Source organism: Sciurus carolinensis, chromosome 8 (assembly GCF_902686445.1).
Source record: "Sciurus carolinensis chromosome 8, mSciCar1.2, whole genome shotgun sequence".
Classification (NCBI taxonomy): Eukaryota; Metazoa; Chordata; class Mammalia; order Rodentia; family Sciuridae; genus Sciurus; species Sciurus carolinensis.
This window is the reverse complement of record NC_062220.1, coordinates 85,628,929-85,654,276: the sequence shown is the minus strand read 5'-3', so window position 1 is coordinate 85,654,276 and position 25,348 is coordinate 85,628,929. Positions and strand designations below refer to the sequence as shown.

At 43.8% G+C, this 25,348-nt stretch overlaps 1 protein-coding gene across 3 annotated transcripts in view; it reads right to left on the bottom strand.

Moving 5' to 3' along the window:
- Positions 1-24,972, bottom strand: part of Snx10 (sorting nexin 10) — a 58,396-nt gene extending 33,424 nt beyond the window's left edge. The window contains exons 1-2 of one of the 3 annotated variants that reach the window (XM_047561793.1): positions 24,822-24,972; positions 19,011-19,098 (exon numbers count right to left, since the gene is read on the bottom strand). The gene's annotated coding sequence lies outside the window, so the exon portion shown is untranslated. Of the gene's footprint in view, positions 1-19,010; positions 19,099-24,623; positions 24,728-24,821 lie in introns of those variants that run through there. The other 2 variants (XM_047561792.1, XM_047561794.1) reach the window with 2 other exon arrangements.
- Between the last annotated feature and the right edge of the window lie 376 nt (positions 24,973-25,348).

Here is a 25,348-nt window from a genome sequence, read left to right as displayed (position 1 = left end):
GAAATGATGAAATCTTTGAGAATCATCGCCCCCATGGCTAGCTCTGCTGAGGCTCAGGGCTCTGAGCTACATGCTGCTCTGCCTGCCTCCCAGAAAAGGAAACAGGCACGAAGAATCCATCTGAGACAGGCCATCACATCTGGATGCAGGGTTACTGACTCCAAAGTCTACAGCTTACATCCCTGATCCAAGGAAGGAATCCTGCAGAAAGACCAGCCCCGGGGGGCAAAGCCACCTGTGTAAGAGTTTACACAACACTGGGGCAAACCAAGTGCCTATTAGTAAGGAAATGATTAAATCAAGTAGGACCCAGGCATGGAACACCCTGTAGTTCACAGGAGAGGGAAATCTTACTGCTGAGATGGGAAGGCGTCCAGATGCACAGAGTAGAAACAGTTAACTGCTAAACAATTGTAGGGTGACTCCACTGAGAAACAAGTAGACACACTTACCTGCTTACACTTGCCCAGGAGAGGCTGGGGATATAGCTCAGTTGGTAGAGTGTTTGCCTGGCATGCACAAGGCCCTGGGTTCGATCCCCAACACCACAAAAACAAACACACACAAAAAAAACAAGAGACACATGCCAAGGTGAACAGATTGGCGGGGGGGAGGGACTTTCATGTTGCTACTTTACACATTCCTGGATGGTGGACAACTTTTAAAAATATGTACTACCTTTTTATTTAAAATATAAATAAATAAATACGAATAACATCTACATACATAAAAGGAAACAGAGGCACCTTTGCTCCTCTTTTGCTAAATCAGGAAAACCATTTACTAAAAGAGGAAACAGCCTGGGGAAGTGAACGCCTGGCTTCCGCCCCATAGCAGCTTTTGACATTTCTCCCTGCCTTAGCTGGCACATCAGGTTGTAATTTCTTTGGTTTTTTTTTTTTTTTTTTTCAGTTCGGATCAAAAGCAACACTTAATTTTTGAAGCAGGACTGTCATTCAAAGATCTGCAGAGCAAACCCAGATGGCCCAGAAGTGGAAGTCTTGTGGTATCAGTCACAGACAACCACAGCTTCCAACTCTACCCGTCCTGCCTTCGCCCTCTTGGAATATATTATTTACTTGCTACTTATCCTCTCCTTGCTTCCAAATGGGATTGACGCAGTCCCCAAATGGGTTTAAGGCAATGAACAACAGTTGACCTGGAAAAGTTAAATTGCTAGCGCGGGAAGCAAGGTGCAAACACGGCAAGAAGGATTTTTTTCTTTTCCACCAAGATGGAACTGAAAGCGAAGATGGAAGTTCTCCTGCCCCTGCTAAAACCAAAGCCAAAGCCAAAGCCAGAACTTTGAAGGCCAAGATGGCAGTGTTGAAAGGTGTCCACGGCCACAAAAAGATCCTCACATTCCCCATCTTCCAGGGGCCCAGACGCTGCGGCTCCAGAGGCAGTCCAGGTGCCCTTGGAGGAGCCCACAGGAGAAACAGCTTGCCCAGATGCCAGGATGCTCTGCCGACCACAGTCAGCCAGGAAGAAGGAGGACAATGACACACTTGTGCTCACTGAGGATGTTGAGGTCAACAGGCACTAGATCAAACAGACTGTGAAAAAACCCTGTGAACTGATGTGGCCAAGGTCAATACCCCATAGCCCTGGTGTAAAGAAAAGGCATAGGCAGGGCTGGTGGCTGATTGTGATGCTGACATCGCCAACCAAACTGTGATCATCTAAACACCAGCTGGCTAAGTCTATGTTTTACTTCAACATCAAAAAGAAAGGAGCTGCACGTAATCCCAGCAGCCCGGGAGGCTGAAGCAGGAGGACTGCAGGTTCAAAGCCAGCTTCAGCAACTTAGCCAGGCTGCAAGAAACCTAGTGAGACCCTGTCTCAAAATAAAAAGGGTTGGGGATGTGTCTCAGTGGTTAAGCGCCCCTGGGTTCAAATCCCAGTACCAAAAAAAAACAAAATAAAAAAAAAAGAAAGAAATGGTAAGAATGAGGTGAAATAAAAATGCTATTTTATACAGAAACTCCTAACATTGCATAAGCATATTTAATTTCTGGTTGATATGCACTAGAGTTCCTCAGTGTATGTACTGTAAATCCAAAGTTTAAGACAATCAGGAAAATAACCCAGAGAGACAATGCTATAATATCCACTTCTATTGATTCAGTAAGTAAATCTAAATTCCATAAACTTCCTCATGCTCTCCAGGGGGCCTGACATTTTTCAAAAGCCACTCTAGTAAACAGATAACTATAATAAATCTTTTGACACATAACCTACCTTACTCCACTGACATGTTTGATCATCTTCAGTAGCTAGCTAAAAAGCAGCATCAAAATGGTCAGAGTACTGGTTTGGAGTCATTCACATCTGGGTTCAAATCCTAACTATGCCATCAGAGTTGTGTGACCCTGAACAAATTACTTAACCTCTCTGAGCTTCAGTTTTTTCAAGTGAAGACAAGGATCTTAACAGTGCCTACTTCATAAGGTTGCTATAAGAATTAAATCACCTAACATGCTTAAAAGCAAAAAGCACTTAGTGTATGTAAAAAAATTAAGTATGACCACTGGTTAAATTCTTGGTACCTTTTTCTTCAAAATGTAATGACAATGGAAGGTGCAAAAATTGTGTTATTCCTGGGCTGAAGGTGTAGTTCAGTGGTAGAACATGTGCTTAGTTAGCATGCATAGGACCCTGGTTCAATCCCCAGCTAAAAAAAAAAAAAAAAATTCTATTATTACAATAAAAAATTGGATTGGATACTTGCATATACATGTATAGCTCCATGAATGAGAGAAAAAAAAGTAAGAAGTGTCTGGGTGTAGTGGCACATGCCTATAACCCCAGCAGCAAGGGAGGCTGAAGTAGAAAAATTACAAGTTCAAAGCCAGCCTCAGCAATTTAGCAAATCCCCAAGCAATTCAGTGAGGCCCTAAACAACTCAGTGAGAACTTGTCTCAAAATAAAAAAGGCTGGGGATGTGGTTCAGTAGTTAAGGGCCCCTGGGTTCCATTCCTGAGCATAGTTTTTCTCCATTCATTCAATCAGTTTAAGTGTGAATGGGGAACCTGTGACGCATCAGTACTATGATGGAGGCCAGAGATCTAAATAAACAAGAGTCGTGAGGAGAAAAAAAAAAAAGTAAGAAGTGTCTTTTTTAACAGATGCACAGGGATCTCTGTACATTTAGTCATAAGAAAAAAAAATACACAACTGCAAATAATGTAGAAAAAATTTTGGCAAATAGAGCATAGTATTGGTATAGAAAGTGTAACCAGGATTCACTTGATGCTTTAACTTACAAGGTTTTGAAACTTACATAGTTTTTTCTTTTTCCTTCTCCCTGATCTTCTTTTCCCTAACCTTCTCCTCCCTGATATTTTCCCTGATCTTCTCCTTCCTGATCTCTCCTTCCTAATCTCATTTTCTCTGAATCACTTCTTAAAAACCCCGTTCCCCATGATGGGCAGATCAGCCTTTGGGACAGGAGTCCCCTGTGTTTCTCCTTTGCTAGCAAAGCAATAAACCCTCATTTTCCTTTTTCTCAAAACCATGTCCTCATTATTGGATTGGCATTGGGGGCAAGGACCAAGCTTTTGGCAATAGAAAGTATGCATTAGCCTGTTACTCATGACGGGCTGCCACCAGGAATGTAGAAAATGTGATGTCATTCCATCGTGTTTTAAATTCTAGTATATTCCAGATATATTAAACTGCTTCTAAGAAAGCCCCACTCTGAATGTGACTTCACACCAATGACTACATGAGAACTTTTCCCACATCTTAAGATGCTAAGGACTCTTGGCCTATTTGAAGACCATCATGAAATCTCCCTTCAAGCCTTTTTTCTGGTCCTGGGGATTGAACCCAGGGACACTCCAACACTGGGGCCACATCCCCAGTCCTTTCTATTTTTTATTTTGAGACAGGGTCTCACTAAATTGCTTAGGTCCTTGCTCAGTTGCTGAGGCTGGTTTTGAAGGTGCAATCCTCCTAACTCGGCCTCTGAAGTCACTGGGATTACAGGCAAGCACCACCACACCCAGCTTTTATTTTTTATTTTGAGACAGCATCTACTAAGTTGCTTCAGGCCTTGCTAAATTGCTGAGGCTGGCCTCTAACTTGTGATCTTCTGCCTCCACTCCAGAGTTGCTGGGATTACAGGTGTGCACCAACGTGCCTGGTTTCAAGCCTCCATTTTTCAAGTGAATTATTCTTAGCTATTTAATAACTTTGGCTAAAGAATAAGAGAAGATATAAGTAAGTGTCTGTGAATTTTCCAGTAACATGAATGGATAACACAAACAGTAATAAAAGCAGCCAGCACTAACTTACCCATCAGCCCCAAACTGAGCATGTACATTGCTTCCTTTAATCTCACAACTTCCCTATTTACAGAAAAAGACTTAGAGAAGTTGAAAAAAAAAAAATGCTATAAAAAATAAAATGAAAATAAAAAAAAAAAGACTTAGAAAAGTGAAGTAACTTGCTCAAGGTCACCTCCACAAGGACCCCAACTCACTCAAGGGCAATGCTGGAATTCAGACCCATCTGTTATTAGTTACCATTACTCACCTGTCGGACACACCTTATTATAAAGCTCACTAATGCAAAGGAGATCACCCTAACTCAAGGAGAACAAATCCTGAAGTACACTTCCCTTGCACCATCTTTCTCTGTCTCTCTGATCACAATGCTATTTTACCCACATTGAATATTGGGTCTACCCCACCACCACCACCAAACTGCAAACTCCAAATGGACAACTTCTCCTCACGACTCTTGTTTATTTAGATTTCTGGCCTCTATCATAGTACTTGGTGCGTCACAGGTTCCCCATTCACATTTACACTGATTGAATGAATGGAGAAAAACTATGTTCAGAAATCACCCACCAGTGGCACACACCTGTAATCCCAGTGGAGGATCTTAAGTTCAAAGCCAGTCTCAGCAAAATCGAGGTGCTAAGCAACTCGGTGAGACCCTTTCTCTAAATAAAATACAAAATAGGGCTGGAGATGTGGCTCAGTGGTCAAGTGTCCCTGAGTTCAACTCTAGTACCCTCCTAAAAAAAGATATGGCGGTGGGAAAGATGGCGGAATGAGACGGACATCATTACCCTACGTACAAGTAGGATTGCACAAATGGTGTGACTCTGCATCATGTACACCTAGAGAAATGAAAAGTTGTGCTCCATTGTGTACAATGAGTCAAAATGCAATCTGCTGCCATGTATAACTAATTAGAACAAATAGAAAGAAATCACCCGCAGCTTAGGGCGCTACGCTAATAAAGCACAGGCCCCAGGGTTCACCCATGTGTGGGCACAATGCCAGCTGAGCAGAAGGGCAAGTGAATGCCCAGGCAAAGGTCCTCCTGCAGAGAGGAAGGGGATCTCAAAGCACAAAGCTCACAGTGGTGACACAGGGCAGTAAGTTCACCTTCGAAGGAGGGCACGCGAGGGATGATCTCAGCCACCAACTCTGGGGTCATGCCTGCTTAACCTCCACATGCCTAGTAACTTCACCTATAGACCCGATTAACAACAGAACCTATCTCTATGTAATTACTGATGAACAAATACATGAAAAATACCTTAGACTAAAGGCTAATGTATTTTTTTTAAATATTTTGTTTTAGTTGTAGGTGGACACAATACCTTTATTTTATTTTTATGTGGTGCTGAGGATCAAACCCAGGGCCTCACGCATGCTAGGTGAGCACTCTACCACTGAGCCACAACCCCAGCCCCAAGTCTTGCTCTTAATAAGCACATAATAATTACTAATTGTTAATAATTGTTACTAGGTTTAAAAAAAAAAAAGAATTCCTGTGTGTCATTTGTTTTTTTCCACTGGACCAAAAGGCTTTCTTTCCCTCTGGTCTCTTAATACAAAGCAAACCTTATAGTTAAAGGATAATGTGATTACACCAATGATTCATCATTCTCAGCAATAACCCTGCATTTCTCAACAATCTCGGGTAACTTTCAGGTTTGAAATCATGTGATTCTAAGATAATTTACTTCTTAAGCTGGACCCGAATCCAAAAATCTGCTGTGAAGGAATAAGATTTCATTTTTTAACTCTAAGTAAAATATTAAGTACACAAGTAAAAAGACACAGTCTAAATATAATTTGATACAAACATCAAAATCTCAAATTTGACAGCTTCAAATCTATCTGTAAAAAAGGAAGCATCTCTTTTTACGATTGCTTTCCTAATAGAAAAAAAACTCACTTGATCTTGGATTTTATGAGTTATCCTACAACTAAAAATACTATCAAACATTCTGTGATTAAAAAAAAAGTTACAAAGACATTGCTGCTACAAGGGGCGACATTTTATTTTTTTTTATTTGTTTTGCTTTAAATTTTTTTTTTTTATTGTAAACAAATGGAAGGGGCGACATTTTAATGTGAACCTGTAAAAGTATGAAGTTGAATTTCCTGGCTTTGATAATGGCACTCAGGTTATCCGGAAGACTGCTTTTGTATCAAGGTTGGACTCCTACACCCAAATGTTCCTGTGATCCTATCTACAGTCCTGTGCACTCAAACATACAAATGACTTACTCTTCATCAACCTGGTTCACACAATTTTGTTTGAGTTGCTTTCCTAATCCATTTTGCTTGCTTATTTTTTTCCCCTTCTTTTTTGGTGGTGGGGATTGAACCCAGGGCCTTGTGCATGCTAGACAAGCACTCTACCAACTGAGCCATAACCCCAGCTCCCTGCTTGCTTTCTTCCATTTTATTTCTCTTGCTCTTTGAATCTGTGATTCTCTTCCTCTCGTATCTTTTTTTCTTAAAATACTTTAGGCAGAATCACATGCAGTTCACAGGCTATGTTTTTGACACTCAACTATGAAAGTGAAAGCAATTGGAAATAAAGGAAACTGTAGGACAAATATAGTTATTCAATCTCAGTATTTCACAACAAGTCCTCATCACAGGGAAATACCCCAGGGTTTTACAGCAATACGATTTAAGCAAGTCACACAGAACCACCACATAGTATCTGTCATAACATAAAATACTGAACCAGTAGAAGCACTAAGTCCTTTCTGAGAATGAACTAGCCTCTGAAAACACAGCCCCTTAAACAAACCATGGCAGTCTGGCAAAACAAAAAAAGAAATAACTTTTTTAAAAAGAAAAGTATATGTGCTACCTGCCCTTCAAGTTCTTGAGGGCTCAGGATCTGCTTCTCAGTCGGATGAGCAGGCTTGATTTCATAATTTTTTATTTTTTTATTTTTATGCCCCACGGAACAGTGAGCCTTAAGAGGAAGGAGAAGAAGGAGAAGGCGAACTTTTGTTACACGAATGTTTAGGCCAAAAGCCAACAGCCACACTGGTTTCAAATTGACCTAATGCCTAAATCATCTACTCCTTTGCAGTCTTTATAGGCATACAATTTCTCTGAATATTGTAGGTCCTCCCGTGGGGGTGAAAGAACCATGAAAAGACCAGGTAAGCAAATGCTTAGCCAAGAAAGGTGTTTCAGGCACAGTGTGGCGACCAACTCTGGGACAAAAGACCAGTTTACAGATTCTAACAAGATCAAGTTCATGTTATATCTGCAGCTAACAACCTGTGTCATACACGGAACAGTTTGTTAAGGCACTGAATAGTGTGTTAAGAGGGTAAATCTTGTGCTCTTACTACGATAAAGTTTAAAAGAGAAAGAAAGAGAAGATTAGTTAAGCAGCTGTTTTCCAGTGTGCCCTCAGGGATGGCTGAGAATGAGATAAGCCAGTACCCCAAAAATGCGACGAACACAGACGCTGCCCATCTCACACACACACACACACACACACACACACACACGCCACTTCCTCCTTTGACCAGCTAACTTCAACATCCTAATCCCTTTGTAAGTTTCATGTGGTTTTTAACCTGTAAAAGATATTTTTTAACATCTGATTTTGTCCTTGCCTAGGAGATGCGTGCAGCATGGTATACAACAGAATAAAATGGGAAAACTCTCCAGCTCATTCTCTCCAAGAACCTGAAGATTCTAGTAACTCCTGTGCCCAAGAACCAGTTCTACATGCCAAGCAAGAGTCCAGGGACCCCCAAATGGCCACCAGCACCACACAGACCCAAGCCCACCGGAGGCCCGGTCACCAGTGACCTGCTGACAGCACAGGCTGAGGTTTCTGCTCCTCTCTCTGCAGGGACACAGAAGCAGGTAAGATGGGTGCACAACTTGAGGGATCCCCTGGGTGTTCTCCCTCTAGGTAAACAGCCCAGGGGGTTGAGCACCCACAGTGCACCAGATGGCAGCCCCTGAATCCATGCACCCCTGGGGGTGGCAGTGGATCTGCTGACCTGGATGCTCCACTCTCTCTGGCAACCCCTGCACAGCCCTTGGGATGGCCAGCACCACTGCAAACGCTTCTCATTAACTCATCCACTCCACACAGCAGCCTCCGAAGGGACACTGTCCGTATCCCCGCTTGAACAATTAGGTGCAGAGAGACAATGTGCCTTTCTCAAGGTCCCACTGCTAGGACGAGGTGAAGTCAAGATTTAAATCCACTGTCAGCCACAGAATCCCTGCTCGCCACCCACGAGCTGCACTGCCCCTCACAGCACCACTCAGACCACCTGGTCCCCTTGGCCATCCCTGAGCCCCTTGAGGCCAGCCTCCTGCAAGTTTCTAGAACACACTCCACATTCGCCTCGCCTCGCCTCACGCAAGGACACTCCTCGACTCCTCTCCTCACCGAGATTAGAAGGCTCATAAGAACAGGCCTTCATCTCCACATCATCTCTGTACTGGCTTCCTATTGTCGCTGTAATAAATTGCCACCAACTTGGTGGCTTGTAACAATGTGCATTTTATTTTAACCAGGGATTGAGCCAGGGGCACTTTAACCACTGAGCCACATCTCCAGCCGTTTTTGTTTGAGACAGGGTTCTGCCAAGTTGCTGAGGCTGGCTTTGCACTCAGTCCTCCTGCCTCGGCCTCCCCAGTTGCTGGGATTACAGGCGTGTGCCAATCACCCAGCTTACAACATGCATTTCTTAAGTCAGAAGTCCAACATGGGTCTCTGCAGGCTACAGGAGGTTGCAGGGCAGAATCTGCTTCCCTGCCTTCTCCAGTTTCTAGGGGTGCCCACTTTCCTTAGCTTGTGGCCCTTCCTCCATCTTTAAAGCCAGCAACTGATCATCTCTATGACCCTTCCATGGTCACATCTCCCTCTGACCACAGCCAGGAAAGTTCTTTTTGAAGGACTCATGGGATTAGATTGGACCAACCTGGATAACCCAGTCAAAGTCCCTTTTTTTTTTTTTTTTTTTTTTTTTTTTGGTACTGGGGATTGAACTCAGGGGCACTTTACCACTGAGCCACATCCCCAGTCCTATTTTGTATTTTATTTATTTAGTTGCTTAGCACCTCACCCACCATTGCTGAGGCTAGCTTTGAACTCACAATCTTCCTGTCTCAGCTTCCCAAACCGCTGGGATTATGGGCTTGCACTAGCGTGCCCAGCTTAATTTTTGTTTTTTTTTATATAGTTGTAGATGTACACAACACCTTTATTTTACTTATTTATTTATTTTTCTGTGGTGCTGACCCAGTGCCTCACACATGCTAGGCAAGCGCTCTACCACGGAACCACAACCCCAGCGCAGGCAGTCTCTTCTGCCAGGGAAAGAGGTCTCATGTATTAAAATGTGAACATCTTGGGCTGGAGTTGTAGCTCCGTGGTGCAGCGCTTGCCTGGCATGTGTGAGGCCCTGGGTTCGATCCTCAGCACCAGATATATATATATATATCTACACACACACACACATATATATAAATAAATAAATGTCCATCAACAACTAAAAAAAATTAATTTTTTTAAAAATCACAGTAAATCAAAATTCTTGCTCTCTTCCTGCCTCCTAGTCATTTTTATATCCTCCCAGAGATATTTTATGCATATGCAAGTAAACGGTAGCACTGCATACATTTCTTCCTGTTCCTCCCTCTTTTTACTTAACAATGTAGACTGCTCCACATCTCAGACCACTCTCTTTCCCTTTTCACAGCTGCATACTATTTCACTGTGCAGAGGTACCATAACTGATTTCAAAGTCCCACCCATCATTCTTATGCTGGATCAACAGTGCTCCATGAATACTCGTGAGTGAAGCTAAGGAATTTTTTTTTCAGTAAGTGGAATTTCTGGATTAACTAAAGTGGATTAGTAACTCTGACAGATATTGGCAAGGTATCCCTTGCAGAAAATAGTTGAATGAGTTGTTATCCCATATCTTTCCTAACATGATCAGTTTTCAAAAAAAATTTTCCCCTTGCCAATCCCAGATAGATGAAAATATGGTCAATTTAAGTGAAATCTGTTATTTTTTTCAATCATGTGTGAGATGAAGCACTCTTCATATGTTTAGAAGTCACTAACTTGTCTTATATAAATTATTTGTTCCTATCCTTTGATCATTCTTACAGTTTTTATTTGATTTTCCGGAGTTCTTTTGTGCTAGGGAAATTAATCCTTAAGCCATAATATATTTTTCTGGTGTGTTTTAGGTAATGAATTATTTTCCTTATGGCATCTAGGTTTTGCACCATATGTAAAAAGATCACTCCTACCCCAAAGTTAGGAAAATTGTTCCCTTTGACTCTTTGAGAGACTAGTCATCCATACACAGTGAAAATTCCTATTCTATGGTCATGAATTACACTCTGGCCATAATGTGCTATTGGCCACAGTATATGGAAACTAAATTTAATTTTCTTAGTAACTTTTATTTTGTGAAAGTCTGCAGTTATAAACCATCATCCCTTGGGCTGTGGTTGTGGCTCAGTGATACAGTGCTTGCCTGGCACATGTGAGGCACTGGGTTTGATCCTCAGCACCACATAAAAATGAATAAATAAATAAAGGGTATTTTTTAATAATAAATAAAATTCCGCTTACTGAAAAAAAAATTCCTTAGCTTCACTCACGAGTATTCATGGAGCATTGCTAATCTAGCATAAGAATGATGGGTGGGACTTTGAAATCAGTTATGGTACATCTGCACAGTGAAATAGTATGCAGCTGTGAAAAGGGAAAGAGATGCATCTGTGAAAAGGGAAAGAGAGTGGTCTGAGATCTGGCAAGACAGGCAGTATAAGACTCATTTGTCCTATTTTGCCAGAGAGGTTAAAATCCTGCCAAAAGCTACACAGTGTGGTGAACACTCAAACTCAGAACTTCTGAATGTCAGAAGCCATTCTCTCTACCTAACCCCCCAGCTGCCTCTTTTTTCTTTTTCTAAGGCTGACATTCATTTATTCACATATATTATATATATATATATACACATATATATATTTACAGTTATATACACATACATACATATGTATATACATATATGTGATTTTTTTATTGTTTGTTCTATTTAGTTATATGACACACTGCCTCTCTTAACAAAAACATCCATATGCATTAAAATCTTCAGGTGATCTCTGGAGCCTTTTCCAAATAATGTCAAAAGAAGGTGAGTAATAACTTTTCTACTCAAAAACAGTATTTAAGTGGGTTACACAGTGATCCAAATAAAGTGACTCATCCTCAAACGTCTGAGCCAATGTCCTCATCAATTGACAGAATTCCATGTGCCTATATCACTCTGCCAAGTAAGGAATTTAATGTTCCCAGATCCCCAAGGACACAAGGGCAGATCATGAGGAGCAGAGCTTCACGGTGTGGGAGTAGAGAAGGTGAGGGACTTCCGAATCACAGGAGGCTCTTTTCAGATCACATGCGCCCCAACAACCCCTTTCTGCGCACTCCCAACCAGAAGTGCACCACAGGCGCCTCCATTGTGTAAAGAATGCAAAACATTTGAAAACCAGCATCCAGAGCTCAGGGTCTGCCTCTGGGCAACCCCAGAAGCCACACCCTTTCCATCCTCCAACTAAACCCTGAGTTCTTGGGTTCTACTGGTGTCCACTAGAACCAGATCAATCCTGGTTTCTCTGCCTCAGGCCCTTTGCGCTTGCCATTACCCTCATAGTCCCTCCACTCCTCCTCCTCCACCCAGTTCACCGCGATGGCCTTTCCAGTCCGCGATGGCCTTTCCGGTCCGCAGGCTCCTCATCCCACCTCCTCATTCATGACTTCCCTGACCACCCACTGAAGTAGATTCTCCCGGTAGTGCTCTATCCTTTTATTTTCACCTTTGATTTTATCACAGTTGGTATTATTTTACCTATTAATCTGTCTTCTTGTTTAGTATCTGTCATCTTAAAAAAGTCCCCTGAGGACAGGGACCTTGTCCAAATCATGCTATAACCTAGCACTTAGTACAGTGCCTGGCATACAGTCAATGCTCAATCGGTACTGAGTAAATTAAATTGGGCTGAATGACAATCGGTACTGAGTAAATTAAATTGGGCTGAATGAGTTCCAGCTAACTGCCCCCATTTCGGCATCACCGTCAAGGCTCCAGGCAGCCCAGCAGCCGGGGAAGGGAGGATGGGATGAGGAGCACTCACCTGGCCTCTCCTCCTAGCCCACCTCCCCTCCTGGGGATTCACCCTTCCTCTTCTGAGAAAAGGACGCGCTTAGCCAGCAAGAACGCAAAGTGGAATGCCACAAAAGTCACGTTTTCCTCTGCTGTTTCCTATCTTTCCTCTTGTCCTCACTCCACTGGACTGTGGAGGGTGAGTTGGGGAATAATGTTAAAATTGTTCCACTAGAAATCAAAACCAGGGAATAGGAGAGACGGTATGAATGAATCAGACATAACTCTCCTCTGTTCACATATGAATACAAGATCAGTGTAACTCCACACCATGTACAACCACAAGGATGGGAAGTGATACTCCATGTGTGTATGACATCTCAAAATACACTCTCCTGTCACTTTTATCTAAAAAGAACAAATTTTTATCTAATTTTTTTGGGGGGGGGATTTTTCTACTAGTCTCGTGGAAGTTTCTTACCATTATATGTCTACTCTTAAAAAGAACAAATTTTTAAAAAATCAAAACTAGCATGGCACAGTAGTGCATTCCTATAATTCCAGCAACTTGGGCTGAGGCAGGAGGATCTCAAGTTCAAGACCAGCATTGGCAACTTAGCAAGGCCTTGTCACAAAATAAAAAGGGCTGGGGTGTAGCTCAGCAGCACAGCACCTGCTAAGCATGCATAAGACTCTGGGTTCCATCCCCAGCGCCGGAAATAACGAAGTATTAATACAATAAATACAGCAATCAAACAAAAAAAAAATAATTGGTGTTTACTATGTTCCAAACATTGTATGAAGTCTAACATGAATTACCCCTTCTAATCTCTGTGACGGCCCCACAAGCCAGGTATCATAATTACTCCAATTTTACAACTAAGGAAATGGTAATCAGTCATGCAGCTCTACGTGAGGAAGCCAGGATCCAAGTACAAATGGACGGACACAGAAGATCCCTCACTCCCACCACATGGGACCCTGCACAACTAACAGGGCGTCCACTTCCTCCTTAGTAATAAATGCTTAAAAGATAGCCATGAGTGGATAATACCAACTTTTAAAACTAAGTTATTAAAGGCTCAAATGTTTTAGAGATGTGGGGGTAGGACCAGAGTTCTGGGAGAAGGCAACAGCTGAACATCTGAAAATGACATTTTCTTCTTTGGAAAGGAGATAACACAGGACAGACCTGTTTAGGGTTGGTAACTACACAGCGCCCCCTAAAGATAACCAAAGACAATGACAAGTTAATCCAACACATGACCACTGAGAGCCTGATACGTGATAATTCTAGATTTGGTCCCAGCGAGGGATTTTTTTTTTTTTTTAATGGCTAAATAACCCTCCCTGAATTCTAAGACCTAAGGATGCCAAGACACAGATGAGTCAGGTTGCCTGTAATGCAAAACTTACTGTATGTGCTCAAAGAAACATCACTGCTGACAGGGCTACAGAACACCGGAGAAGGAGGGGAAGCAGGACTTGACCAGGCCTTAACGTTGGCATTAGGACAAGCACGGAAAACGGGACCAGACTGGGTGGTTAGGAAGCACTAATGACCTTGTGTACCAATTTATATAATATATCAAGCCTCTTATAAACTTGACTCCATGATAGTTCTCCCCTCCCCTCACGATGCCAAATCCAAAGATACCCAAGTCCCTTACATAAAAGGCACAGTATTTGCATGTAACCCATGCATGCCTTCCCATATATTTTAAATCATCTCTAGATCACTAACAAAATGTTTATACCTAATAAAATGTTTATACATTGATTCATTCACATCGATTCAACACAGTATTCATTCAATTTGCATGGCAAATTCAAGTTTTGCTTCCTGGAATTTTCTGGAATTATTTTTTTCTCAGTCATGATTAGTTGAAAACATGGATGTGGAACATCAGATAGGGAGGGCCAACTAAAATGGCAGTGATTCATCTGGGAATGGGTGGAAGAAGAATTGACAGGGAAAGAAATTACAGGCCATGTGCTTCGGTAGGGAGCTGCAGGAACACCCAGGCCAGGGGAAGAGCCCACAGACTCAGTGAGTGGGGGGAATGGAAAAGTACCTGGAAACAACAAAGAAGCAAAGCAAGGGGATTTTTGCAGGGCAGTGAAACTACTTTGCATGATTCTGTACTCATGGCTATGTGTCTACAATGACACACATTATACATATGTCAAAACCCACAGAACATCATACCAAGAATGAACCCAACTATAAACTCTGATCTATGGGTGACGATAATAGGTCAGTGAAGGTTCACTGATCACAACAAATGCACCTCTTTGTGGGGAGGTTATGCATATTAGGAGGGCCAAAGGTACACCAGTCTCTGTACTTTTGGCTCAATTTTGCTGTGAACCTAGAACTGCTCTAAAAAATAAACTATTAAGATAAAGAAATTATAAGAAAAACTTGGACAGGGGGCATGATGGAGAAAAAGGAGTCAGGGATGCCTCACAGGCCGGTGACTGGAAGAAGACTGGTATCACCAGGAGGATAAGGAAGTTGGAAAGTGGGGGCTGTTTTCAGAGGTAAGAAATATCAATTCCACTGGGAACATGGTAGGTGAATGTAGTACATCCATGTGGTCCCATTTGGGGCAAAGACAAGAAAAGGATAAAGGTAGATTAGGGGAAAATTCAACATTAAATGTTCTGCTTTTAAACTGAGAAAAGTCTCTTTTTTAAAAAGGAAAACAAAACTTGCAACATCCAGGAAATCACTCTTTTTCCCCCACCGGCTCCCCCTTTGTGGTAAAGCCCAGCTGCTGATTTCAGTTACTTGTACAAATGGGGACAACCAGGAATTATATATGATCTACCAGTCAGGTCTGGATCTACCCAAAGGGCCACAATCCAAATCTGAAGAACTGGCAAGTAATTTGAGGGGCAAGCAAGATTTCACTTGCGAGCAAGGAGTGGCCCCCTAAACTGAGCAGGGGGACATGATGAGAGGAAGTGTAGTTGCTCAACATCAAACCACCTGGCTGTGCATTCACATCCTGCCCTTTGCCAAGGGAAACTTCCAACACTCTGGGCCTCAGTTTCCTCATCCACAAAAGGAAGATGACTGCCTGCTTCATGGATCTGCTGTGAAGATCAAATGAGCAAATACGGAGGCACGTGCCTGACACACCATGCTAGCTGCTGTCAGGGTTCATTTTCTATCTTGGGTTTTTCCAAGCCCCCCTGAGGTGAAAAAATGCTGAGATGCCTTCCTTGTGGCCATAGAATAGTTCTTCCTTAGAAACAACAATTCTATTCGAGTATCTTCTTTGTCAGAAGGGAATCTAATACTTAGGGTATGGAATGTTTTCAATCTATATGCTATGAAACGTGGCCACACATGTGAACACCGTGCAGGCCACTCCCCTGCAAACCAAATCATTTACTCACGAACATTCAAGTTCAAGAAGCCTAAGGTAAGACACAGGGAAGATCCTTCTAAAAGAGGTGAAATGCCGAAGTTATTCTTAACTCTATTTGCAGTAAGTACTGCAATCCAAGGGCACCTGACATGTGTCTAGACAGCCTAACCAAGTTCTCAAAACCGTTTTTCAAAGTTTCTCAACCATCAGAGAAATGGGCTGACTAGAAAGTTAGCATCTGGAGGGCACCCCACTGTAAATCATGACCCTGATTTCCCAGCACAGGAACTTTCTGTGTGTTTGGGCACAAGGAGCTCAGTTTCTCTGGGTCCATTTACCAGAAGGCAAGCGAAGGAAGACTCCAAGTGGTTTGCTGAGACCCCAGAGCTATGGTGACAAAGCCCCCAACCCAGGAAGTGACCTTTCACCTTCAGATGTAGCAGGAACAGCCTGCCCCCTCCCAACCTCTTCCAAATGCCACCCTGCCTAAGAGCTGCTCCCTCAGTAAGAAATCAAAAGATAATTACAGGACAGGCACAGTGTCGCACACCTGTAACCCTGGTGGCTGGGAGACTGAGACAGGAGAATTGTGAGTTCAAAGCCAGCCTCAGCAAAAGCAAGGCACTAAGCAACTCAGAGAGACCCTGCCTCTAAATAAAATACAAAATAGGGCTGGGGATGTGGCTCAGCGGTCAAGTGCCCTGGTACCGCCCGCCCCCCTACCACCAAAAACAAGATAATTACAATGCAACAGAAAACTCTTTTGAGTGTGTCCTATTTGTAATTTCAAGGAGTGTTGGTTCCCTACACAAAAAGCCCTTTGTTCTATCCTGTACTTTGACCCACTGGATTTCTATGTGTAAGAGGAAATAGGCAGTAGCCATAGTTCTAGAGGGAAAATACCCTGGAGTGCAGGAGAAAGATAGACATTGCAGTTTCTCCAGGAACCCAGTGAAGTCTACTGACCTAACAAAACCCACAGTGAGAGTGGATTTCTCCAACAATGAGGGAAGGGGCTGTTTGTGTATAGACAGATAAAACAGGGCACAAAAGCCCTCCTCTCCCACATTCCAGGGAATCAGCAGAACACCTGAACAAGGTCTTGGATTTCCCTGGGCCACAGGCCTACGGGATCTCCCAAAATTAAATAGCTCTCTAGAGAACAGGAGCCCAGCTGATAGGTGGGTTAAAAGAAAACAGGTCTTTCTTTTCCTAAAGCAATTAAACAGTCTGCTTTTACTATTTAACATCCAAACACCACAGGAATGCATTGAAAAGCAAAGCGATAAGATGCAGTCACCTTCATTTGGGTTCACCTCACAGCTCTTACAAGACATCCAAGTTCTCCCAGGAAGAGGTGCCAAACTGGGACAGTTCTGATATGCCACCCTGACATACCTGCACTTCTTTTGAGATCTGTCCCCAGACTGTGGAGCTTGTGCAGTGTGATCCCATCCTGACACTTCCCCATCTGCCCACGCTCCTGGCCCTGCCACCAGACTGCAAGGCTGGGAGCAACTCAGGGGAGCCACTTGTTCCAATTTACGTTCTTCAGAAGATCACTCGGCTGTCTTTGGATTGGAGGGAAACCAGAGACTGACCAGAAGTTGCCGTCAATGTACATGAGGCCTACTGCCTGAGACAAAGGGGAAGAAAGCAGAAATAGGATCAGAGAAAGCGTCAAGACCTTGAGAAGGCTCGGATGTGGGGAGAAGATGAGACGCAGTGGATACACCTTACACCAGCATTATTCAGACAGGGGAGGCTTAGGAGACTGCCAAGGGCCAGTGGGAACAGAGTAGGAAACACCAGATGCTGAAGAAGCTAAGATCCTGAGCCCACATCTGCACGGTCCCCCTCCATGTTCACACAGCTCATTCTGTACTCTCCACTTGGTGTTCTTTTTCTTACAGAGGACCCCAAGCTGTCGAGATTTAGGCTTCACAAAACTGGAGAGGGAAAATCATGGTGTTGGGCAAGTTAGTCTGAGATGACTGAGATACAGTCAGGGAGTCACAGATTCGGTGTTAAATGTCTAAAGGTGGAGGCCTCAAGAGAGAGCCAGACATCTGCATTAGAGAGCTGGTGATTCATCAGTGATACTTAAAAGTCATGGAACTGAATAAAACCAGTCTATCCAGCGTTTGTCACACCTCTGGATTACCCAGGAATGAGATACAGACTCCCAGGTCTCATCCTGGACCTACCTGATTAGAACAGTGAGACCCAGAAACTGGCTTTAACAAGTGTCCCAGATCATTCTTATGTTCAAAAACCACAGATATGCCGGGCGTGGTGGCACAGGACTGTAATCCCAGGGACTTGGAAGCCTGAGGCAAGAGGACTCCAAGTTTGAGCCCAGCCTCAGCAACTTAGTGAGACCCCGTCTCAAATTAAAATAAGGGCTGGAGATGCAGCTCAGAGATAGAATGCTCCTGGGTTCCAGCCCAAGTGCCAAGAGAAAAGAAGAAAGAAAACCACGAACCTTGGGGACAGTGTAAAGAAAAGGAAGAGAACCCTACACTGGCCTTCAGGAGCTACCAGCTGGAGGGATCTGGGGAAAGCAGAGGAACAGGTGAGGAAATGGAGCAGAAATGACCAGAGAAATAGAAAAGCACTGAGGCGCTCAGAGTCACGTAGGCCAACGCTTAAAAAAAAAAAAAAAAAAAAAAAAAAGGGGAAATCCCTGGCCAGCCACACTGAGGCACTTACAAGCAGAGAAATTCCAGGGACAGGCGCAGGGAGGGTCAGTTAAGGACCCTGCAGCCTTTGGGAAGAGAGATAAAAGGAAACTTGGTGTCTGACTTCCCAGATCCAAACAATTGCCTTTGAGATGCTTGTGGTAGCGTTGCAATAAGCCCCCCAACTTGCTTGTGCTAATTTTAGGGGGTCCCTCTTCCTCATAACCATATAACCAGCAATAGCTAAAGCACAAAGAGACGAACTGACAAATTTCATAAATCTTAACACTGCTAAAATCTGTATGTACGATCTGCCACCACGCAAGCCAATCATTTCACTCCTAGCAGTTGAACTTAGCAGAGAATCCAAATCAGTGTTACCTTCATCTCTCTTTCCTCTCTCACTAATCCCATCCCACCAACACCTTTTCCACCCCGCCTCTCTCATTTCCAAGATCAGAAATAGCTGCACCTAGAGACGGTGAGATTGGGCTCAGAGCACTAAGCACATACCTTCTGCGTGTGCAGCAAAAGTGGTCACAGGAACTAGGAGCAGCAAGGAGCAGAAATCACGGTGCACTCTGGGAAAGGAGCCGTGCTGCTGAAAAGAAGGCAAAGGGGACCCAACACCGAGGTCAGTAAGACCACACAAGGGTCTGGGCTGTGCTTAGCACCGATGGGTCAGGCTGGATTGTACTGTGCTTGCGACCAGTGTAAGGATGTGAAAGAGGAGGCTGGCCACCATTAGGCCACATGGAAAATACCGTGCAAAGGCCGGGTTCCTCTTGGGGCTGCACAGGGGCTCCTGCTGTCCCTGCTGGGGTCAGGCTGGGTGGGATCTGTCTCTGAGTGCAAAGGAAGTGGCTCTCAACACCCTGTCAGGGCAAGCACCCCATACTGATGACTGCTGTCTAAGGTTCTGGACACCCAAGGCTTGAGTTGTGTCTGTCCACGTTTTCTCTGATACTCGGGGAATTTGACCAAATGCCAAAGGGTTCTGAGCAAAATCAGGGAGGCTCAAAAAGGCACAAGGAAGGAAAATGCACATCCGTAATGGAAAAATGGGTAGGAGGTTAAAAAAAGGGCAAGGAAAATAACTTGGCACCACTGATCTCAAAATTAAAATGCTCTGAAGTTTTACATTTACCTCATGGTTTTTGTAAATAAACCAGGACAAAGCTTTGCTTGTCCACAATGCCAGTGACAAAAATTAAAACCCAGCCCCACGGGGCTGGGGTTGTGGCTCAGTGGTAGAGCACTTGCCTAGCATGTGTGAGGTACTGCGTTTGATTCTCAACACTGCATATAAATAAATAAAATAAAGGTCCATCGACAACTAAAAATATATATTAAAAAATATTTTTAAAAACCCAGGCCCCAAACAGGCCTTTGAAGACCTACACAGAATCCGAGTATCTGAAAACTTCAGAGTCCCAGATCAAATAACGTACCCAGTATAGCTTTTAAATTTTTCCCTTAAATTGGGCACGGTGGCACATGCCTGTAATCTCAGCAACTTGGGAGTCTGAAGCAGGAGGAGCACAAGTTTGAGGCCAGTCTCAGCAATTTAGCGAGGCTCTAAGCAACTTAACAAGACCCTGTCTCAAAATCAAAAAGGCTGGGGTGGGAGTGTAGCTCAGTGGTAAAGCACCACTGGAGTTCAATTCCCAGTACAAAAAAAAAAGAAAAATCCCCTAAGGTGGATACAGTGGTACACACCTGTAATCCCAGGGACAGGAGGCAGGGGTAGGAGGATCCCAAATTTGAGGATAGCCTGGGCAATATATTAAGAACCTGTCTCAAAATAAAAAATATAAAGGGCTGGAGATGTAGCTCAGTGAAGAAGTAACCCGGAGTTCAATCCCCAGTACCCAAAAAAAAAAAAAAAAAAAAAACCTTTAATAGTGGTGTCAGAGAGAAAGCCATCTTGGCTCCAAAAGCAAACACAATGATAAAAATCTTAAAATTGAGGACTAGGGGAAAAAATTTGAGCATGTGAATAACTATGGGTTCAATTTCTGTCTCCTCTACCTGTTCAAGTTATGAAGTCTCTCTGAACCAAGAAAATGACTACAACAATTCCTATTTCACAGGACTAAATGAGATGATGTAAGTCAGTGTCCAGGACAGCCTGTAGGACTGAATAGGTGTCCCCATCTCTTTCCTAAAACATAGCATCATGCCAAACAAACAAAATGTTCCTGGAAGTGAGTCAGAAAGCTCTATCCTGCGCCTCGCCTCTGGCCTTTGGTGCCCTCTTTTACTTCCCTTACCCCCTTTTCTATTCTTCCATCCCCAGAAACCCAGAGTTTCCTAATCATGGGCACCTGGGACGCCATTAGGGATTGGTTAAGAAATTTCCAGCCTGAATCAGAAAAGAGCTCAAGACTTCCCTTTCTTATTTCCCCCCCCAAGTACTGAGGATTAAACAGGAGCACTCTACCACTGAACTACATTTCCAGTCCTTTTTATGTTTGTTCATTTGTTTGTTTTGAGACAGGGTTTCACTAAATTCCCTGGGCTGGCCTCAAACTTGCAATCCTCCTGCCTTAGCCTCCCAATTCGATGGGATTACAGGCATGTACCACTGTGCCTGGCTCCTTTCTTATTTTCCTAAGGATCCAGACTGCCTGGGAGGGAGAGGGAAAAAAAAGAATCAAGACCATCTACATAAGTAGTTCAATAAAAGTTCCACTACTAACCTGCCAGATTTCAGGAATGCAAGAGAACATACACATTTCTAAGCTATACAAGTGCATGAGACATAAACTGTTAATGTCAGAAAGCCCAGCTAGACATTCATGGAGGGGTTATATTGAGAATAACAATGAAAGAGGGACAAAATTAGTTTTGCCTTATGCCTGGGAAATAAAATTTAACTGAATAACAAATACCGATTTTTTTCCAGGGCCTTGAGTGTGCTAGGCAATCTGAGCTAAATCCCAACACCATGATTTTTTAAAGTGCTTGAAGACCACAATATCTAGGGTAAATGACCTTCTGCATTAAGCAATTTTCTTACCACATACAACTCCTGCCTTCAGGAGTGGGGGGCTGGGACAAACCTTTGAAATTAGTAGAAAAGATAGCTAGGTATATTCATCTAGAAATTCTGAGGATGGGTCTTCCACTCACTATCCCTCACCCACGCTGGGGTATTACAGGGAGAATATGAGATTGGAAGCCAGAAGAACTGAGTGTGAGTCCCAGATCCACCTCTAATTAGTTGTATAATTAAGACTAAGTCATTCTGCCGCTCCACCAGAACCTCAGCTGCCTCATTTATAAACTGAGATAAGTGGAATACAAGTCTTTACTAACTCTTCTTTCCACCACAAATGGCCCTTTTAGGATCTGAAGTTATGGATCCCCTCCCCTAGAATAATGCACTTTTGGACATGAACATGAAATCATATAAAATTTTTAAAAAGGAATCATACATTTGCAGGGATGGTGGTCACAGGCCCCATAAAGCCTATCTCTATATCTGCAGGGTCAAGATTTCAAAGGCCTACCACAGCTTCTTAAAAACAAAATACAACAAAATAGTGTGTGTAATCACAAAGCTTTAATTAGAATTGAATCATCTATAGAACTAAAAGCATCTCCTCTACAGAAATTGGGAGTGGGGAGTGGTTACTTAGGGAAAATAAATTGAAGTACCAGTAAGAGTTGCCCTTGCCTAAGGTCTGGCTAAGCCCTTTACAGACATTTAGAGGGGAGTGGCTAAGAGTACCAACTCTAGAGCCAGACTGTCCAGTTCAAAATGAGGCTCCACTAGTTGTTTGACCTTGGGTTTTATGCCTCAGTTTCTTCAATTGTAAAAAGGGGGGAAGGATAAAACCAATCTCAAGGCCACTTGATACAAGGCCTGGTACACACTGAGTCCTAATTATTACCTATTATTAAACCTGGGGCACATTTGCTGGGTGGGGTTAAAGTTGTGAGGTGGGAGTTTGGGGAAGTCATAAATACCTTGATTCTTTAGCTTCCTCAAATGTAAACTAAAGGCAATAATAGAATCTGCTTCATAAGTTTTTTGTGAGGCTAATGAAACTGCCATATAAAAACTCTTTTAGGGGGTGCTGAGAATGAAGCCCATAGCTTCACACACGGTAGGCATGTGCTCTACCACTAACTAGAGCTACATTCCTAGCCCATAAAAACTCTTCTTGCAATGCCTGGCTTGTAATAATTGCTCCATAAATAGCAGGTGTTGTCATTAATTCTGGAAGGGGAAGGATTATAATTACTATTTTTTTTTTATTTCTGAAGAAGAGACAACTCAGAACGTTGAGATGTTCTGCTACAACACCTTAGCTAGCAAACAACTGTGCCAAGATTTCAACTCAGATGGGTCTGAAACCAGAAGTTGTAACCACTACCCTGTACAAGATTTTGAGAACATAAGTGTTCATTCATACCTACTAGAACTCTAAGAGAAAGAAAGACATTTGGCAAAAGAATTCCAAAATTTGAGGAATTCTCTATGGAATCAATGATGACCTTGACCAAAGCCCTCTTTGTCACTCCTAAAAATGAAAGACTTTGTAGGCTGGACCCTGTTCTCAAATAGTTCTTTGCTTTCACAAGTAGCTGTTAAACCACAGCCCTGAAACCAAAAAAAGAAAAAGAAACCATTTCGTCCAATGACTTAATTAGCAAAGTAAATCCTTAAAATGAAAGTAATATGATGCTGGGTCTGAGGAAAGATCAAGAGTGCTCCAAATCAAGAGCAAGTTTTTTAGTAGAACGCAAATGTTACTCTTGAATTAACACTTTCATTTGAAAAGCAATGAAGTTATTTCTACTTTTTGGATGCCAAACTCAGAACAAAGTAGGAAGTAGGCAGCACAGCCCAAAATAATGGTGAGAGAAGCAATATGTCAGGTAAGAGACCCATCACCACCACCTCCTTGAGGGATAGGGCCAGCCTGAGACACTCTGTCAACACCGATATCATTAACTGCAAAGTGAAAACAAAAAGGACTGGCAGAATATTCAGGATGACCAATTAAACAGAAGTCATTGCTATCACGTGATTTCACATCTCCATGTATTCATATTTGTAAATATATTTTAGTTTTCAATCTTTATTTAAGGCAGCCGTATTAGTCAATCTCAAGTCAACCACTCCTTCAAAAATAAATAAAGAGGGACCTGGGGGGTGGAGCCATAGAGCACTTGCTTAGCATGCTTAAAGGTCTAAGATCCATCCCCAGCAGCACAATCAAGGTCCAGAGGTATACTCGCCTTAGGAATAAGCATCACTGGAAGTGATGGCAGATCACCCCCATTCTCCCATTGAGAAGTCCTATCAGAGGTGAGCCAATGGTTGGAAAAGTCCCATGTCACTGGGACCCCGCACCCCACAGGGACTTGCCAGATCTCAGAAGAAAAGCAGGGAGCGTATGCTCAAACCCTGGGCCCACTGCTCCCAAAACTGGGTGAGGCAGGCGAACTCTGGAGTGGGAGTCAGAAGCCCACCAAGTTCTGGGGCTCTTTCTGCTCCTACCTGGTTGACCCCGCACTCTCCTCCCAGATCTTAGTTTCTCCTTCAGGACAATGACAGGTTTGATGGAGATCACGTGAAATCGCCCTCCTGCTCTCAATTTCTGATTCCATTATTCTTACATACGAATGTGCCTTGCAGAAATAAAAGGCCTTCCTTTCAAGCAGGTCATGTTGCTCTACATTCTGTGACCATCCCCCTCAATAATCCGTGCAATTTTAGAAAAGTATGATGCATCCAGAACTGAAAAACAGGCTGTTGCTTTCCTGTGTCACCAAACCTGACAGTGTGGATTTTCTCTCGGGCCTTTTCCATTAATCCCACAATCCCACCAAAAAAAAAAAAAAAAAAAAAAAAATCTTGCCTACCCTTCCCGATTTCTAAACTCAAAGCTACCTTTTTCTGTATTTTAAAAAAAAAAAAAAAAAAAAAAAATCCCAACCCAAACCCGGCAGGAGGAATATGCCACAGCAGTTATCTTACAAATGGGGATTCCACCTCTGCCCCGCCCTCTCCCTGGGGCTCTGTTGGGCCACCAACCCTTAGTTCCACACTCCCGTCTACCTCCCCTTAGTTCCCAAGCCAATCATTTCTTCCTTCCCTGCACAGCTCACATGGAAAGGAGGCAGCTCCGGGGCTCCGACCCCGGGAGACCCAAACCTCCTCCTAGTCCGCGAGGAGCCGGCACCTGCGCGCGGCGGGAAGGGCCCCACGCCTTCCGTGGGAAAGAAGGGGCTGCCGGCTCGTCCCCCGGCCGCGGTGCCCACTCCGCGTACACGGGAGGCCTCCGCGGCAGGTCTCCTGTCACTTACGGGCGGCTCCTCCCGGCAGGGCAGGGCAGATCGCACCAGCCGGCGGGCGGGCGGCGGAGTTTGCTGACTCAAAGGCGCGCGGCGGCGGCGACGAGCGCACACAAGCGCAGCCCCGCGCTCCCCGCGCACGTAGCGGCTCCGCGCCCGCGCCCAGCGCCCGCTGCCCGCGTGTGGCCGCAGGGCCTCCCTCTTCCGCCGCCCTGCGCCGCCAGCCCAGGTGCCGCCCTTGGCGCCCCGCCCTCCGGCCTGACGGACACAGGGGCTGAGTGACCGCGCGGTTATCGCGGAGGCTGCTGCGGCGCGGGCCTGGAGCCCGCCTCCCTCATCCCAGAAATCCCGGAACGAAGGAAATACCCCCCTTTTTCGGACGCTTAAGCTGAAAATGTGCTAGCGGCACTCTTTGAAATCACGGCTTGAAAGCCACTTCAGGCTAGCTAACCTTTTCCCCCTAGGTGCAGGGAGAACTGATGAATGGGGTGGGGATTGGATAGACAGTGTGATAAACAAGAATGGCAGGATGTTAATAG